Consider the following 17171-nt stretch of genomic DNA (forward strand, 5'->3'; position numbering starts at 1 on the left):
AATAAGTACAGTAATCAATGCAGATGTCAGTAGGGATCCACAGAAGCGCTGAAAAGCCGCGTTTTAGGTGGAATTAGCGTTTCAGGGAAATAAGCATACAAACATAGCTAGATTCAGCAGGCCTGGATCTAGTCTATGCTACAGCAAACAAGGTGTACCAATTTCAGTAAGAAACAGTTCAAATATGCAGGCACTATAAGCCTTTAACCAGAAATTATGTAACAACAAGGAGACGCTGTTGCCCAAAGGTCTGCTCCAAAAACCAAATCCAAGTATACTGAAGACAAACTGTAACGGACCACCACAATAAATGGATAAAACAAAGTAATCTTTAATCGGACAAGCGCTTTCGCGTGTAAAACACGCTTCTTCAGATCCTTTACACAAAATAATCCAAAATGCAGTGCTTATATACTGTGAAACAGACACACCTCTCCAATAAAATGTACAACTAATTAAACAATTAAGCAATCTTATCTAAAATACTTGAACCATCTAATTCACTGTTCAGCATCTTAAAAGCAGCTAAGATATAAATATAACATAAAAAACAACATGCATAAGTAAAACATGATACCAAAAAATGATATCAAAAATGCCCTGAGCATAAAACGCGAATTAACATAAAATGCAAACAGATCATAAATCACAATGCATAAAACTGTTGGTATTCTCCAAAGAGTCTTACCGAGAACTCTTCTCTCTGTGATATAAGTTGTATATGCCAATGTAAATGATATGAGAGTAAACAAATGCCTATATACAAAAGTAAAGACTCAAGCCTCACATTGCTTAGCAGTTCCCTTGAACTTGTCTGAGGTAACTGAAAAATGCGAGTCGCTAGATGTTAGTATGTGTCATGGCAGCCTCATACTAATGTCCTGATCGCTATCTCTCTGGGACAAATATCCTAGTTCTGTACTATCCAGAAACAAATCATCATTCAAGCAATATGATGAGACATAAGGGCAAGCTGTCGACGCCTAGCTAAAAACCATCTACATATCATTTCTTGAAGTCTCTCAAAATTACACTCCATATCCAGCATCCACACACAAACCTCAGCGGCACCCATGAAATCAAGTATCTGTGAACACACCGACTAAAGCGATGCTGTTACAACTTGCTATCATATGGAAAGTCAAGACGCGAGTGTATGCTACACATAACGAGCAAAAACTAACATGACCTTAACTGTCTCCCCACCTAAAATCATAAAGCGTTCCTGACAGCTGACAAAATATGTACTTCTATGCTTCAAATATTACAAACATCAAGTTAGGACCAAGCTCCTAGTTGTCCAACTAACCGAACGTGAACCCTTATGTAATCTCAACGCTAAAAATAAAAGTGAAGAAAAACTAGAATCGAAACTGTATAAACCGGAGCTCATGAAACTATTCACATCTCCAACTGAATAAAAACTAATCATTGTGTGTCAAGAGAAATTATTGTAGAATATCATACCCGGACATAAAACTCTCTCAAACGTCTCCTAAAATGAATGCATGGATCAGACTGCCATGAGCATCAAGAGATATTGAAAGTGGACACATCGTCACTACCAGTCAACAAAAAATCAAAAAATCAACCCCCTTATATATACGCCATGAGGCTTATACTCCACCTAAAAGAGAAATAAATAACATATTAAAATATGTTAAAATCCAGTCTGATAAGTAAAGCCTACTGACATGGTCACATAATGTAATGAATCTAGCTAGCTGATTGATAAAATTATGGCCAGTCCAGTGAGACCACTGCAGGCAACTTTATGAATTTGTCCATGGGTCACTAACTTAAATAGCTTCAAAACATCGCATAACACGGAGCTAACCATAAGCCTGTCTGAAGTGTCAATAGTAGCTCAGTTATGGTCATGACGCTCCCCGAAAAAAGGAAGGATGTAAAAATTACTACAAAGATATGGGTATAGATATATACCCGTGTGTTTGCTAAAATGCATAGAACATATATATATAAGTATCGAGTTTGTGAGGGTGTAGTGCTTTTAATTTTTTAGTGCTGACTTATATAATTGCTTTAGTGAGCAAGTGCCAGGTAACTTAAATGCAATGTATTACAGGTAACTTAAATGCAAAAATGACAAACAGTAACTTTCAAGTGAAACAAGGAAATAAGTACAGTAATCAATGCAGATGTCAGTAGGGATCCACAGAAGCGCTGAAAAGCCGCGTTTTAGGTGGAATTAGCGTTTCAGGGAAATAAGCATACAAACAAAGCTAGATTCAGCAGGCCTGGATCTAGTCTATGCTACAGCAAACAAGGTGTACCAATTTAGTAAGAAGCAGTTCAAATATGCAGGCACTATAAGCCTTTAACCAGAAATTCCCAGCTCAGAAGGGCAGAGTCTAGCCTCTCCTTCCACAAGAGTGCAGACCACGAACCCTCTTAATGTAAAATAACTGGCCTGAAGCCCAAGTGCTTAAACCAGAATTAATACACTTTTAGAATAACAAACACTGAGCCCTCAATCAGCAGTTCCCAACTTAGAAGGATATAAGCTACCTGTCCTGTCACTACAGTGCAGAGCACAAACCTTCTTAATGTAAAACAACTGGTCTGAAGCCCAAGTGCTTAAACTAAAAGGCTTAGAGTGAGTTACACCAAGCAGTAATAAATACAATTGAGTACTTTTAAGATGACGCAAAAGCAAAATAAAGTAGGAAGAAACACAAATACAAGAAAAGCAGATACAATTTTTTTTTTTTTTTTTTTTTTTTTTTTTTTTTTTTTTTTTTTGTGAGCAAATGAGGTGGGCCCAGGAGTATCATCCAAGTGCAAATTTACAAGAGGGGCGGGCAGTTTCAAAGCCACCAAGATTAACACCAACACAAAAACAGGGAGGGTAGGCGGGAACCTACTGAAAGAGTCACAGCTTCCAGCTAGATATTCCTCAATGCAACACAAACAAATTACTTCAAAAAGTGCAGATAAAAGTTACTTAGCTTCACTTATGTGTTCAAGTTGATAGCATGCAGGTCTTAACCGGCCAAAGCTCACAGTTTGAACAGAAGATAATTCACTGTACCACTTGTATAAGACAGAAACTGAATAACAATGAAGGAATATATTGCCATCTAAAATATGTGATGCTTTCTATATAGGAAAGACCACTAGGAGGTTTAAGAGGCATGTTTATGAACACCTTAATGACATAAAAAAGCAGGATGTGAGTAATGTTCTGTAAAAGCGCAGTTTATCATGCACTTTGGCAGTTTTTTTTTTCTTTTTATTGAAAAAGTGGAACTCTACCCCAGGGGAGGTCCCTGGGAAACTAGAGTTTAGGGAGCTCTTTTGGCAGTTAAAACTGGAAGCCAATAGGCTCCCAGGCTTAAATTAACATGTTTCATTAGCCCCCGATGTTCATCGTGCATACAGCTGCAGTCATAACAGATGGATTCTCCTGCCGTCAGGCGGGTCCTCGGTCGGCCGAATTCCAAAGTCTAGGTCCGGCGTCGGTTGTCGCTTCTTCCCTGACGTCAGTGCGACAGGGGTATAAAGGAACCAGCCGACGCCATTTTCTTCAGTCTTTCTTGCCGCGCGGTGCCCGAAGCAGAAGCAGTTCGCAAGTGCCGGTCGGCCAGCTCCTGAGATTACGAAAATTTGGAAACCGAAGTCTTCTTAAAAGCTAAGTACCCGTTGAAACTTTTCTTGCCTCAGACCGATGTCAGACAAAGTTAATAATTGTATTTCTTGTGGGAAGCAAATACCGCATAAAGATTTCCATTCCCTCTGTATACCTTGTTTAGGCCCAGACCACGACGTCTCAGACTGTCGCTTTTGTGCTACATTCAATAAACGCACTATTAAGCGTCGGGTGGAGTTCGCCCAGCATTATTTTGGGAAAGCATTTAACTATACTATGTCATCGGATACTCCAACTCCGGTTTTGTCTAAAAAACGCAAAGACAAGGACCGACACACGAGGTCCACAGCCTCTACCGACACCACGCCAAAGCCGACTACACGTGGTCCGGTTCTCAGCGAGGCGCCTACGCAGCCCCTGACTACCGACGACACTTCTTTGACGGTGTCTCCTGTGCCCGAGGTCGCAGGTTCCTCAGCCCACACCCCGACTACAGATACTGAAGCCACTGTTGGCGTTGAAACTCAGAATGTGGACAGGTCCACCTCCACTCAAGGTGTCTTCAGACCTTCCTCTTCTTTCTCCATCAAGGCTTTCACAAAGTCTAAAGCAACCATGCACTCCAAGAGACCAGCTACACAGGGCCCATCTCCAGGCCTCATGCCTAAGAAACAGATGCTTAAAATGGCTGAGGATTTAATTACTCTTATCAGAGGTTCTCAGCCCCCACTGGACAAAAGGCCCAGAGTGGAGGAAGATTCCCCCTCCTCTGACCATGGCTCCATTATTTCAGAGCACTCTGATGATCAGGAACATTCTTACTCCCCTTTTGAAGACTCTGATGCGGAGGAGTCCATCCCTTCTGTATCCCCCCCTGAGGATTACTCATTTGGGGAAATTTTGCATACCTTAAGGGAACACTTCCACTGGGAAGGCCAAGATTATTCATTCCAAGAAAATACTCAGGGAATTTCTATTGCTACCTCAGCACAGGCCTCTGGCTATACCTCCTGTCTTGGACATCCTAGATGATGTTTACTCGGAGGCCTCCCTTAACCCGGACTCTCTACCTCCAGCTCCAGTTAAGCCTGACCGGTACTACAGGGTTCCTGACTTGCATCAATTTCTATACAAAAGCCATGCTGCTGACCCAGAAACCATCTCACAGGGCCCCAAGGGAGTTAAGGCCTCCATTGCCTTCTGAGAGAGATTCCAGATCCTTAGAAAGGTGGGGAAAAAAGGTATATACCTCGGCTACCTTATCCATGAGGGCCTTAAATTGTCAGTTTCATATGCTAAAATACCAACAGTGCAGAACAAGTGGGTAAGCATACCTTACAATGTGGTTTTGATGCTCTAGAGGCCTCATGTAGAGCTGCTGTCACAGGATCAGTCATACGTAGGCATGCCTGGCTCAAGGAACAAGCCTTGCCCTGATCATGTCAAAGCTAAATTACTAGATGCCCCTCTTCAAAAGGATGTACTATTTGGAGCTAATGCTGGGGAGGTTTTAAGGAAAATGGAGGAAAAGGCTAAATCAATGCAAACTGTGAAATAATTTCTACAGGTTCAACCCCCACGTTTTAGTAGAAATTGGCCTTCCAAAAACTGGTCCTTTCCTGCCACAGACAGACCCCAAAGAGGCAGATACAGGCACCTGAGGGGCAGAGGACAATCCCAAGGATCGTTTAGAGGCAGACAATGGCAAGCTCCTACACAAAGAGGTGGTGAGGACAACTCGCAATCTTTCAGAAAGCAAACCTAATGACTTTCCCCTTTGCATGCCAACCAGGTCTCAAATGGCAGCCCCCTTAGGAAGAAAGCTGGAATTATTTTCAAAAAATTGGCATATTGTCACAAAGGACAAATGGATCCTGGACATTATAAACAGAGGCTACAAATTCCATTTTTACACCCTTCCAAAAATGAGAGGCATGCCAAGCCTGCCGCACAATCAAAGGGCAGAGGCACAAAGGCAAATTACAGAGCTCATAAACATGAAAGCTATTCAAGAGGTACCTACGCCCGAACAAGGTCAAGGTTTTTATTCCAAGCTATTTCTGGTGCCAAGAAAGGGAAAAGATTGGAGACCTATTTTGGACCTATCCATCCTAAACACATTTCTACTCGTACCAAAATTCAAGATGCTCACTCTACAGCAACTTCTTCCCATGCTGGGCAAGGAGTCTTGGCTGGTAACATTGGACCTCAAGGAGGCATACCTGCATGTCCCAATCAGACAAAATTGCAGAAGGTACCTCAGATTTCTTGCAGGTTCAACCCATTATCAATTCTCTGCATTGCCCTTTGGCTTATCTACTGCGCCCAGAGTATTCACGAAATGCCTGGCATCAGTAATTGCCTACTGCAGGGATACAAATATACCCCTATTTAGATGACTGCCTGATCCAAGCGGGCAGCAAGCACATTCTTCTGAAACATCTGGCTTATGTAATAATGTTATTGAACTCTCTGGGATACACAGTCAACAAAAAGAAATCAAGGCTGATACCCTCTCGGAAGATAAATTTCCTGGGTGCCAATTTGGACACAAACAACCAGATGGCCTACCTCATGCCAGAGAAGCAGGGGCAACTAATTCAATACTTCAGAACACTAGCAAATTACACCAGGCTGACTGCAAGGAAAATCCTGCAGGCTCTGGGATTCATGGCATCTTGCATCTTACTAATCCCATGTGCAAGGCTGCATATGAGGAAACTACAATAGTGCCTGAAAAACATATGGTCTCAACACAGCCACAGTTTGAAAACAATAATACCACTAATTCCATGTCTGCAAAAGGAATTTCTGTGGTGGGCTCAAGCATGCCAAGCAAACACAGGTCTTCCATTCAGCAAGCCTCAAGCAAATCAAGTCATCACAACAGACGCCTCGGACTACGCCTGGGGGGTGCACATGACAGGTGCATTCAGGGCAAATGGTCCCAAAAAGAAAAGCACCTGCATTTCAATCAAAAAGAAATGCTAGCAGTAATAAATGCTATTATAGCTTTCAAGGACCTTCTACAACCAGGTCAACTATTGATAAGAACGGACAACGCCACAATTATGTGGTACATAAACAAACAGGGAGGAACACATTCTTACCCCCTATGCAGACTGGCCATGTCACTTTGGAACATGGCCATGGACTTACAAATGGAACTACAAGCACAGTACTTGCCAGGCAAGGAAAACACGCTGGCAGACAACCTAAGCAAGAATATGACAGATCCACATGAATGGAAATTGCATCCAAAAGTTTTTACAGAAATAATCCAAGAATGGGGAAGGCCAGACATAGATCTCTTTGCCTCCCACAAAAATCATCAATTGGCAAAATTCTGCTCAAGGATCTTCCATCCAAAGGCCTGGAGAGTGGACGCTCTCTCTTTCAGTTGGACATCAATGACAGTTTATGCCTTCCCACCTCTTCCTCTGCTGCCCAAAGTTCTATTGAAGACCAGAGCAGACAGACCAAAGATGATTCTCATTGCTCCGGACTGGCCAAGGCAACACTGGTACCCACTCCTGAGGAGCCTGACGCATTCCCCACAGCTTTAAAACTCTTCACAGCCAGCTAAAAACACTCAATCTAGCCGCATGGAAGATTCCTTAGCATCACAACAGGCCGTACTCTCCAAGGAGGTGCAGGATGTCATTTTGGAGGCCAGAAGACCATCAACTAGAAAAGCTTACTCCGCAAAATGGAAACGTTTTTGTGTCTGGAATGAGAAAAAGGGCCAGGATCCTGGAAAACTGAATTTACCTCAAATACTACAATATTTGGCTGAAGTGCTAAGCAGTGGACTTTCTCCTCCATCAAAATCCATGCCTCAGCCATTTCTGCAGAATACAACACTGATCCACCTTTATTCTCTCACCCTCTCTTAAGACAGTTCCTCAGAGGGGCTGAAAATTTAAGACCTCCAAGGAAACAGCCAATACCTGCTTGGGATCTTAATTTCATTCTGGAAAAACTTACCTTGCCTCCCTTTGAGCCAGCTGCCTCATCAGATTTGCAATATTTATCCTGGAAAGCAGCTTTCCTTCTGGCTATCACCTCAGCTCGTATAGTTTCAGAACTACAGGCTCTCATGGCTGTCCAGCCTTTTATCATCTTCCATCAGGACAGAGTTTCCTTACGAACCAACCCATACTTTATGCCTAAAGTGGTATCCAGGGTAGCTGTAAATCAGGCCATACATTTACCTACCTTTTACCCTAATCCTCAAAACAAAGGGGAGAGATTACTACATTCCTTGGACATCCACAGACAACTGCGTTATTTGGACAGAACAAAGCCTTTCAGAAAATCAGAACAGCTCTTTGTGGCCTATGCGGTAGGAGCTCAGGGAAAGCCAATTTTCAAACAGACAATCTCAAAATGGATAGCCCACTGCATACGCTTTTGCTATTCCTTTCATGGCAAAACTGTACCTACAGGCATTAGAACTCATTCCACCAGGGCCACAGCCACCTCTACAGCCTTTCTCAGAGGAGTTCCTACCAAGGATATTTTGGAAACAGCCACTTGGAATTCTGTGCATACCTTCTCCAAGCAATACAACCTACCATTATACTCCAAATCTAGAGCAGGCTTTGCCACTGCAGTCTTGCAGAGCATTTTGGCTCCTCCTAGTTCCACCTAGTGCCTACCACCCCTTTCCTAGCTTTGGGATTCTACCCATCTGTTAAGACTGCAGCTGTATGCACGATGAACTTAGTACAGTTTTGTACCTACCATAAATGTAGATGTTCGAGTGCTAATACAGCTGCAGTCCAGGTTTCCCTCCCTCCTTCCCCTCTTGGGACAGGCCTATAGGCTAACACATCCTCATACAACCTGATTTGGGGTATTCATTTATGATGTAAATGCTTGCAACTACTGTATTTTGATTATATTGCACTGCATTATTACACAAATTTATGTATTGCCTTCCTTTTGGGGGCACCTGACATCTGGGGCAAGAAAAACTGAAGAAAATGCCGTCGGCTGGTTCCTTTCTACCCCTGTCGCACTGACGTCAAGGAAGAAGCGACGACAACCGACGCCGGACCTAGACTTTGGAATTCGGCCGACCGAGGACCCGCCTGACGGCAGGAGAACCCATCTGTTATGACTGCAGCTGTATTAGCACTCTAACATCTACATTTATGGTAGGTACAAAACTGTACTTAAGCTTAGATCAGCTAAGCTTTAGAAATAGTGTGTCAATAAATGGTAGCATTAAGTGTTTAAATATATACATGTATGCCTGAGGGTACACTTCATATGTGGACAAACATGTACTGTATTTGTAGTTGATAATGTGGAACATTTTTAGATGGTTTTATATATATATATATATATATATATATATATATATATATATATATATATATATATATATATATATATATATATATATATATATAAATAAATTTAAGGTGTTAAGGAGCAGTTTGATTTTTTAATTTATCCAATTATCTTATTAAATTTATAAGGGGAGGAGTATAAATAGAGGCAATGTATTTTTCCAAAGTTATCTGAAGAAGTAACGAACACAGCAACAAAAAAACAAAATAGCAGCAACACACCAAACAGCCAGTACTTTTCTTCTCCTTTAATGTGAAATGATCTGGTACCTCGGCAGTTCGCCTTCAAGGATCACAATTAATTGCTGCATAATAGCAGCTTTTATAGTAAATAGAATGGTCAGAGTTGGGATTTTGGAACACTTGAGGGACATTCGAAATTTAAATTTACTTAGTCCAGTAGCCAAACATTTTTTTGAATTTCATGAGGGGAAAACTGACAGTTTAAAATATGGAGTTTTGGGGAAGCCTTTCACTAATAGTGGTGATAATGTTTCTGAGAAGCTATTGGAGCTAGAAACTAGGATGATCCTGAAATTCAACACTTTAAAACCTTTTGGTTTAAATTTAGAATTGGGCATCTGAAGTAGTTTATTTAATTAATTGTTTATAATTTTGTAAATAATGTTTGAAAATAAGTTATGAATTTTGTATTTATTTTGTATACAAATTTATGAAGTATTTATTATTGTGAATGACATAAAATATGTATTTATTTATGATACTTATTATAATTTACAAGATCACTTTAAAAAAAAGTATTCATGTTTCTCCTATTGTGATATTTATTAGTTAATTGAATAATTGATTCTTTGGATATTTACTATAAAAGCTGCTATTATGCAGAAATTAATTGTGATCCTTGAAGGCGAACTGCCGAGGTACCAGATCATTTCACATTAAAGGAGAAGAAAAGTACTGGCTGTTTGGTGTGTTGCTGTTATCTGAAGAAGTCCTGTTTGTATGTGGACAAAAATGCAGTGATTCAGTTAAGCGTTAAGTATCTGGATGTTTGAAATAAATTGAGTAGCCTTCATTTTAGTGTCATTGTGATTACTGGACCTTCTGGTGTCTTGTTTTGGAATATTCCATTTGGCTACTACTACACCATATAGTCGGTTATGCATTTAGTCTGTGTAATTGTGTAGTATAATGCATAAAATAAGTGTAATTAACTTGTTAATCTTTGGTAGTTGAGCTTAACCTATACACAGTGCTTTACGTTATTCGAAAACCTTAATTATGTGGTTAATATTTCATAGTTCAAGCCCAGTATTAACACTTTCATGTAATTAATACTTCAGCACATTGTACATTTTTTTCATAATAATCCAGTCCTACCGTTATGAAAATTGCTTATCCATTCTGTTAATTCTTCACAGTAGTCCAGTGTCAGTCTGTTACACCTTTTTAATACTTTATACCCTGTCATATCCTGGGGATGTTCACAGTTGAAGTAAGCATCACAATTGTTAGGTCATGGTAGCTGCAAAAATGTATTTACTTGTTTGATTAAAACTTTACCATTATCCATTTTAAATGATAACCTTGTCATGTGCTGTATTTTTAGAATGGTTAAACAGCTGTAAAAAGTGTAAGTATTGTCCCATGGTTGCACTTCTGTAGTCTAATTCAAACCAAAGACTAAGTTTCTTATGATTACTATTTCATCATACACTGTATTGCCAAAAGTAAACTGCTTATAAAAAAAAATATTTAATGCAGGATCTTGCTCAGTTTATTATTGATGCTGTTATATCTGTAGAGTAAAAAGTAATTGTTTGCCAGATTTACCCTTTTCATAATGAAATGTTGGATGAACTTGCTGGCAAAGTTGAACTCTTGAATACATGGACTATAGTAGGTATTTTAGCAGAACCATCTGTTCTCTCCAGCCATTTTGTTTTGGGTTATACAGATGAGCGATTGATTTTTCTCTGCCGAATCCACATTCTCTTCTCCCTCGTACTTTATTTCTTAGTGTCTGCCAGTTTAACCCTATCTGTCTTCTGTTTCATACCTTATAACTTTGCTAATGTCAGTGACAATGTTTTTATCTTTAGTAGAGCTTGATCAAGGTTTTCAAAAATCACATCTGCAGTCCAAAGCATATTTGAAGTAGTGGGGAATGTCCGCTTATACTTCAGTCGTCCTGGCTTGCACCCTTCTATGCATTCCACCCATTTGTTCTGTGGGAGCAAGCGCTAGATATCCCTGGGCTAAGTAAGAGAATCCTGAAGCCCATTTTTTCCTGTCTATGTAGCTCAAACCATTCATTCCCCCACATCAGCAAGAGGCGGGTAGTAGGCAGCTGGACAGCTTTCTGGATTTGCAAATGTGCATATCCACCCCTGTGAAGCACCTCCTTCCTCATGGCAGCTTTGCTGTAGGAAGTAAGTGGTCCCTTAGATGTTCATCGTGTTTCACTGTTGCAGTCATGACTGTAGCGTTCTCCCCTGCTGGCAGACAGTCCTCGGTCGGCCAGAATCCCAAAGTCTGGGTCCGGCATTGACTGTTCAGCCATGCTCCCTGACGTCAGATCACTAGGAGTACAAAGCTGACAGCCGACTCCATGTTCTCCAGTCTTTCTTGCCATGCGGTGATAGCAGTTCGCAAGTGCCGGTCAGCTGACTCCTGACTATCTTTTCTGAACAAACTTCAGTCCGAAGACTTTCTTCTCCTACTCAAAGCTAAGTACCCCGTTGGGGAAACTTTTTTCTTGCTCCAGTCCGATGTCAGAAAAAGTTAATTGTATTTCATGTGGGAAGCAAATACCTCATAAGGATTTTCATTCTTACTGTATTCCTTGCTTAGGCCCTGACCACCACATAGCTAGTTGTCGGTTTTGTGCTAGATTCAATCAACGTACAATTAAACGAAGGTATGATTTTGCATTTCATTGCTTCGGTAGGCATTTTAATTACAAAATGTCGTCGGATACGGTTCCAGCTACCGGAGTTCACAAACGATGCAAGGACAAAACAGGCCTCCGAGGTCCAAATCTGACTATATCGTACAAGCAGAGCCAGCTTCAGGTTCGGCCGTCGTCAGTGAGGCGCTTTTGCTGCCCCTGCCGTTGGCCATTTCGGAACCAATGGCCGAAACGGACTCCCACGAGGAGCCAACTAGGCCATTGAATATTTCTGTTGCAGGACCTTCGGACAATGCTCTTTCGGATGGGTCCGGAGCCGCTGTGCAGGTACCGGCTTCCGAAGGGGTTTTCAGGCCTACTCAGCTTCTAATAAAGGCAAAGGCAAAGACTCCTTCCAAATCAAAGACTGCAACACAGGCCTCTTCTGATCCGGCTCCCAAGTCACAGAAACAGTTTCTTAAGATGGCGGAGGACTTACTTACTATGATTAGGGGTTCACATCCCCCTCCAGATAAAAGGCCAAGGCAGGAAGTTTATTATGACTCCTCTGATCAGGCTTCTGTTTCTTCAGTTTCTTCTTCTGACCAGGAATATTCTTTCCCTCCTTATGAGGATTCTGATGCTGAGGAATCCATTCCTTCAGCTTCTCCCCCTGAGGATTTCTCTTTTGGGGAAACTTTGCATGAAATGAGGGAACATTTCCACTGGGAAGGACAGGAGTATTCGGAATCTAAGAAAAGACTAGGGGAGGAGAGGACAGGTTGCAAGTTCATAGGAAACAGACTCAATGACTCCCTCTGTTGGGCTGCAGGAACTTCTTGCCTGGAAGCCCCTCTCGGAGGAAAACTTTCTCTTTTTCACCTAAATTGGACTCATAACCCAAGACAAGTGGGTTCTGGATGTGGTTTCAAGAGGTTACAAATTCCATTTTCATACCCTACCAAGGCCAAGCGGATGGCCAGATCTTCCAAAACATCAATGGACAGAGGCCTTAAACCAGGTGGAAACTCTTTTGGCTATGAAAGCCATCGAACAAGTTCCACTTTCAGAGATGGGACAAGGTTTTTACTCAAGGCTCTTTCTAATCCCCAGGAAGCAAAATTCATGGAGACCCTTCTGGATCTGTCAGTCTTGAACACTTTTCTAGAGATACCAAAATTCAAGATGCTTACTCTACAGCAGCTACTTCCAAATGCTGACCAAAAATGCATGGATGGTAACTTTGGATTTAAAGGAGGCATATTTACACATTCCCATCAGGCATGAACGCAGAAAATACCTCAGGTTCAAGGCCGGATCGAGGCACTTTCATTTCTCTGCGCTGCCCTTTGGAATGTCTACTGCACCCAGGGTCTTCACCAAATGCCTGGCTCCAGTAGTAGCTTATTGCAGACTCAAGGGAATTCAAATTTACCCTTATCTGGACAACTGTCCTATTCAGGCAGACAGCAAGGAGGTCTTACTCCAGCATCTACAGTTTGTTCAGAATCTTCTTAAGTTCCTGGGATTCACTGTAAACATAAAAAAGTCAAATTTGACGCCCTCGCAACAGATAATTTTTCTGGGCGCTTCTCTAAACACAACAACCCAGATGGCATTTCTGACATACGAAAAACAGTTACAGCTGGCTTCAACTTTCAAAACCTTGGCAACTTTAACTCGGCTATCTGCAAGGAGATTCCTGCAGGCTTTGGGTTACATGGCCTCCTGCATCCTTCTCGTACCATATGCAAGACTACATATGAGGAAAATACAGTGGTACCTAAAAGTGTATGGTCTCAGCATTGCCACAGTTTAGACATACTGATCTCCGTCCTGCCTTGTCTTCAAAAGGAATTCCTTTGGTGGTCCAAGGCATGTACTCTAAACAAAGGAAAACCCTTCTGTCTGCCTCCTGCCACTCAGATACTAACCATGGATGCCTCAGATTATGCATGGGGAGCCCATTTTCAGGGCAACTGTCTGCAGGGCCTTTGGACAAAGGATCAGAAGCACCTGCATATCAATTTAAAGGAAATGTTAGCCGTTCAGAAAGCTCTATTGGCCTTCAGGAATCTTCTACAACCAGGACAACTACTGATACGGACAGACACCACAGTTTTGTGGTACATAAACAAGCAGGGGGGATCTCATTCCTACCCCCTTTGCAGACTAGCCATGGATCTATGGAACACCGCTCTAGCTTGCAATCTGGACCTTCAAGCTCAGTTTCTACCAGGGAAGCAAAACTTCCTGGCAGACGGTCTGAGCAGAAACCTTTCGGACCGACACGAGTGTGATGCTGGACACCGAAATATTCAGGATGATAACAGCATTCTGGGGATGTCCTCACATAGACCTCTTTGCATCCCACCTCAATCAATAACTACAGATTTTTTGCAGCAGGACTTTCCACGAATAAGCTTGGAAAGTGGATGCACTATTATTCAGTTGGAGAAACCTCTCGGGATATGCCTTTCCACCTCTTCTTCCACGGGTATTATTAAAAATCAAACAGGACAAGCCCAAGATGATAATCTTGCTGGCCCCAAATTGGCCTCGGCAGTTTTGGTACCCAACTCTGAAAAACCTGTGTGTGGAGCCCCCTTGGGTTTTACCACAGACTCCGAACCTTGTGTCCCAACACCAGGGTCAGGTTATACACTCCCATGTCAGAACTCTCAGCCTGGCGGCCTGGTTAATCCAGGGTCTTTGATTCATTCTCTCGTACCCAGGCAGGTTATGGATGTCATTTTAGAAGCCAGACGTCCTAGCACTAGAAAATCTTATGTAGGAAAATGGAAAAGATTTTGTTCCTGGATGCAGGCTCAGGATTCTGATCCTCTTCTTCCTAACATTCCTTTGATTTTACTTTACCTGACAGATCTCTTACATAAGGGTCTCTCTTTCTCTTCCATTAAGATGCATGCCTCTGCTATTTCCGCTCATTACAATACAGACCCTCCAATCTTTTCCCACCAGCTCATGAGACAGTTTCTCAGAGGAGCTAAGAACTTAAGACCTCCTAGATCTCCACCCATTCCTGCTTGGGATCTCAACTATGTTTTGGAAAAGCTCACCTTACCTCCTTTTGAGCCTGCTGCCTCATCTGACATCAAGTTTTTATCTTGGAAAACAGCCATCCTGTTAGCTCTGACCTCTGCCAGGAGAGTTTCAGAGTTGCAAGCTCTTATGGCTGTGAAACCTTATATTATTTTTAATCAAGACAATGTGTCTTTAAGGACTAATCCTACTTTCATGCCTAAGGTGGTTTCCATAGTGGCTTTAAATCAAACTATTCACTTGCCAACTTTTTTCCCCACTCCTCAAAATAAAGGGGAAAGGATCTTACATTCCTTGGATGTACACAGACAACTACGTTTTTACCTGGACAGAACCAAGGACATCAGAAAATCAGAGCAATTGTTTGTTTCTTATGCTTCAAGTTCCCAAGGTAAAGCCATTTCAAAACAGACCATTTCTAAATGGATTGCTCATGGAATCAGATTTTGTTATTCACACTATGGAAAGCAAATCCCAGGGAGTATACGGACTCATTCCACCAGAGCTGCTGCCACTTCAGCGGCCTTCCTCAGGGGAGTTCCTACCAAAGACATTTTGGAAGCTGCAACTTGGGAGTTCAGTGCATACTTTTTCAAAGCACTACAATCTACCTCTCTACTCTAAGTCTATGGCAGGCTTTGCTTCTGCAGTCTTGCAGGGCCTTTTAGCCACCCCTTCTACTTTATGACCACCTCCCTTTCATTCTGCTTTGGGATTCTACCCTACAGTCATGACTGCAACAGTGAAACATGATGAACATAGTACAGTTGTGTACACTTACCATAAATGTAGATGTTCGAGTGTCTTCACTGTTGCAGTCTGGGTTTCCCTCCCTCCTATCCCCTCTTATTTTTACTTTTGTGTGGTTCCTTTTTTCATTATTTTTCTGAGGTGTATTTGCAAAGGATATGGGACCTTACTCATGTTGGAACTCCTGACATCTGGGGCAAGAAAAACTGGAGAACATGGCGTCGGCTGTCAGCTTTGTACTCCTGGCACTCTGACGTCAGGGAGCATGGCTGAACAGCCGACGCCGGACCCAGACTTTGGGATTCTGGCCGACCGAGGACTGCCTGCCCGCAGGGGAGGACCCTACAGTCATGACTGCAACAGTGAAGACACTCGAACATCTACATTTATGGTAAGTGTACACAACTGTACTTTATGTGGCAGTGTGTGCTCCCATGCTTGTTCTCTGTTGGTGTGAGTAAGTAACAGACACTCATTCCTCCCTGGCCAGTTCCATTGGGCATCTGTGCTGTTAATTGAATTCTAGCTGCTTGAGACATATGCATTGCTTTTGTTCATAGTGTTTAAGAGCCACCCGAAAATAATTGCCCTTGTCATATGCCAGTAAAGCAGCTTTCCACAGTTGGCATAGAGCTGATGTAGCATACTTAAAACTCAAGTCATTATAGGTGTAGGCTTCCCATGTTTAGCTTCTGACTCTTGTATTTGTAAATTTTTCAGTTACAATCCCCAGTAGATTTTTTACAAAAACTGTTGGTTTCACCTTCCTTTGTCATATAGTCAGTCCATCCCGTCCTCATTTTACAGAATTCATGCAATCTCAAAAAAAAAATATATATATATATATATATATATATATATCTTAGCCTTGTGTATTGCAGTCATTCTGCCTGCAGAGTTTTTGCCATATGTTTCCTTTTCACACCTGAAATGTTGAGTGTTTGACATGTCCTATGCCACTCTACCAATCATGCAGGAATTCTGCATCTTCCATTCACCTGTAAACTGTTTCCTTCAAGAAGTTTAATTGTAACAACTTTTTAGATCTGTACTTGGCAATCAAAATGCAGCTTGACTGCATTGCTATGGTGTCAGACTCCACCATCAAATTGGTCACCTTTAGGTGTATATTCCATTGCTTTCATTATCAGTCTGTAAATTACATATTCACTTGTCTTTACACCAGCGTTAAAGTAGAGAACACTACTATTACTTGATAAATTAGCTGGTTTAAAATTTTGAGTTATAAAGTGACTTGCAAGTAACCAACTTTAAGCACCATGAGAATTCCCTTTATAACGATTAGACCATCCATATTGTATCAGCTGGGTTATGAGAGAACCTTTCTTTATGTATCTGGAATATAACCTTCTTCCATCCTGCTGAGGTTGGGTGCCCTCCTGTATTGGCCTTGGTGGTTAAAACTCCCTGGCAGTTGGCCAGGTGCATTTTATATTGCATCTGTTTAATAATTTGTGTCAAATATGTTTGCATTTCTTTCCTTACAGGAAAGTTTTTTGGTAATGGTATGGGAGTG

The 17171-nt window shown here is 41.7% G+C and overlaps 1 protein-coding gene across 1 annotated transcript in view; it reads left to right on the forward strand.

The window, feature by feature from the left end:
* Positions 1–17171, forward strand: part of KPNA3 (karyopherin subunit alpha 3) — a 1434883-nt gene that overhangs the window by 792126 nt on the left and 625586 nt on the right. The window lies entirely within an intron of this gene.

Source organism: Protopterus annectens, chromosome 5.part0 (assembly GCF_019279795.1).
Source record: "Protopterus annectens isolate FY-2018-M chromosome 5.part0, PAN1.0, whole genome shotgun sequence".
Taxonomy (NCBI): domain Eukaryota; kingdom Metazoa; phylum Chordata; order Ceratodontiformes; family Protopteridae; genus Protopterus; species Protopterus annectens.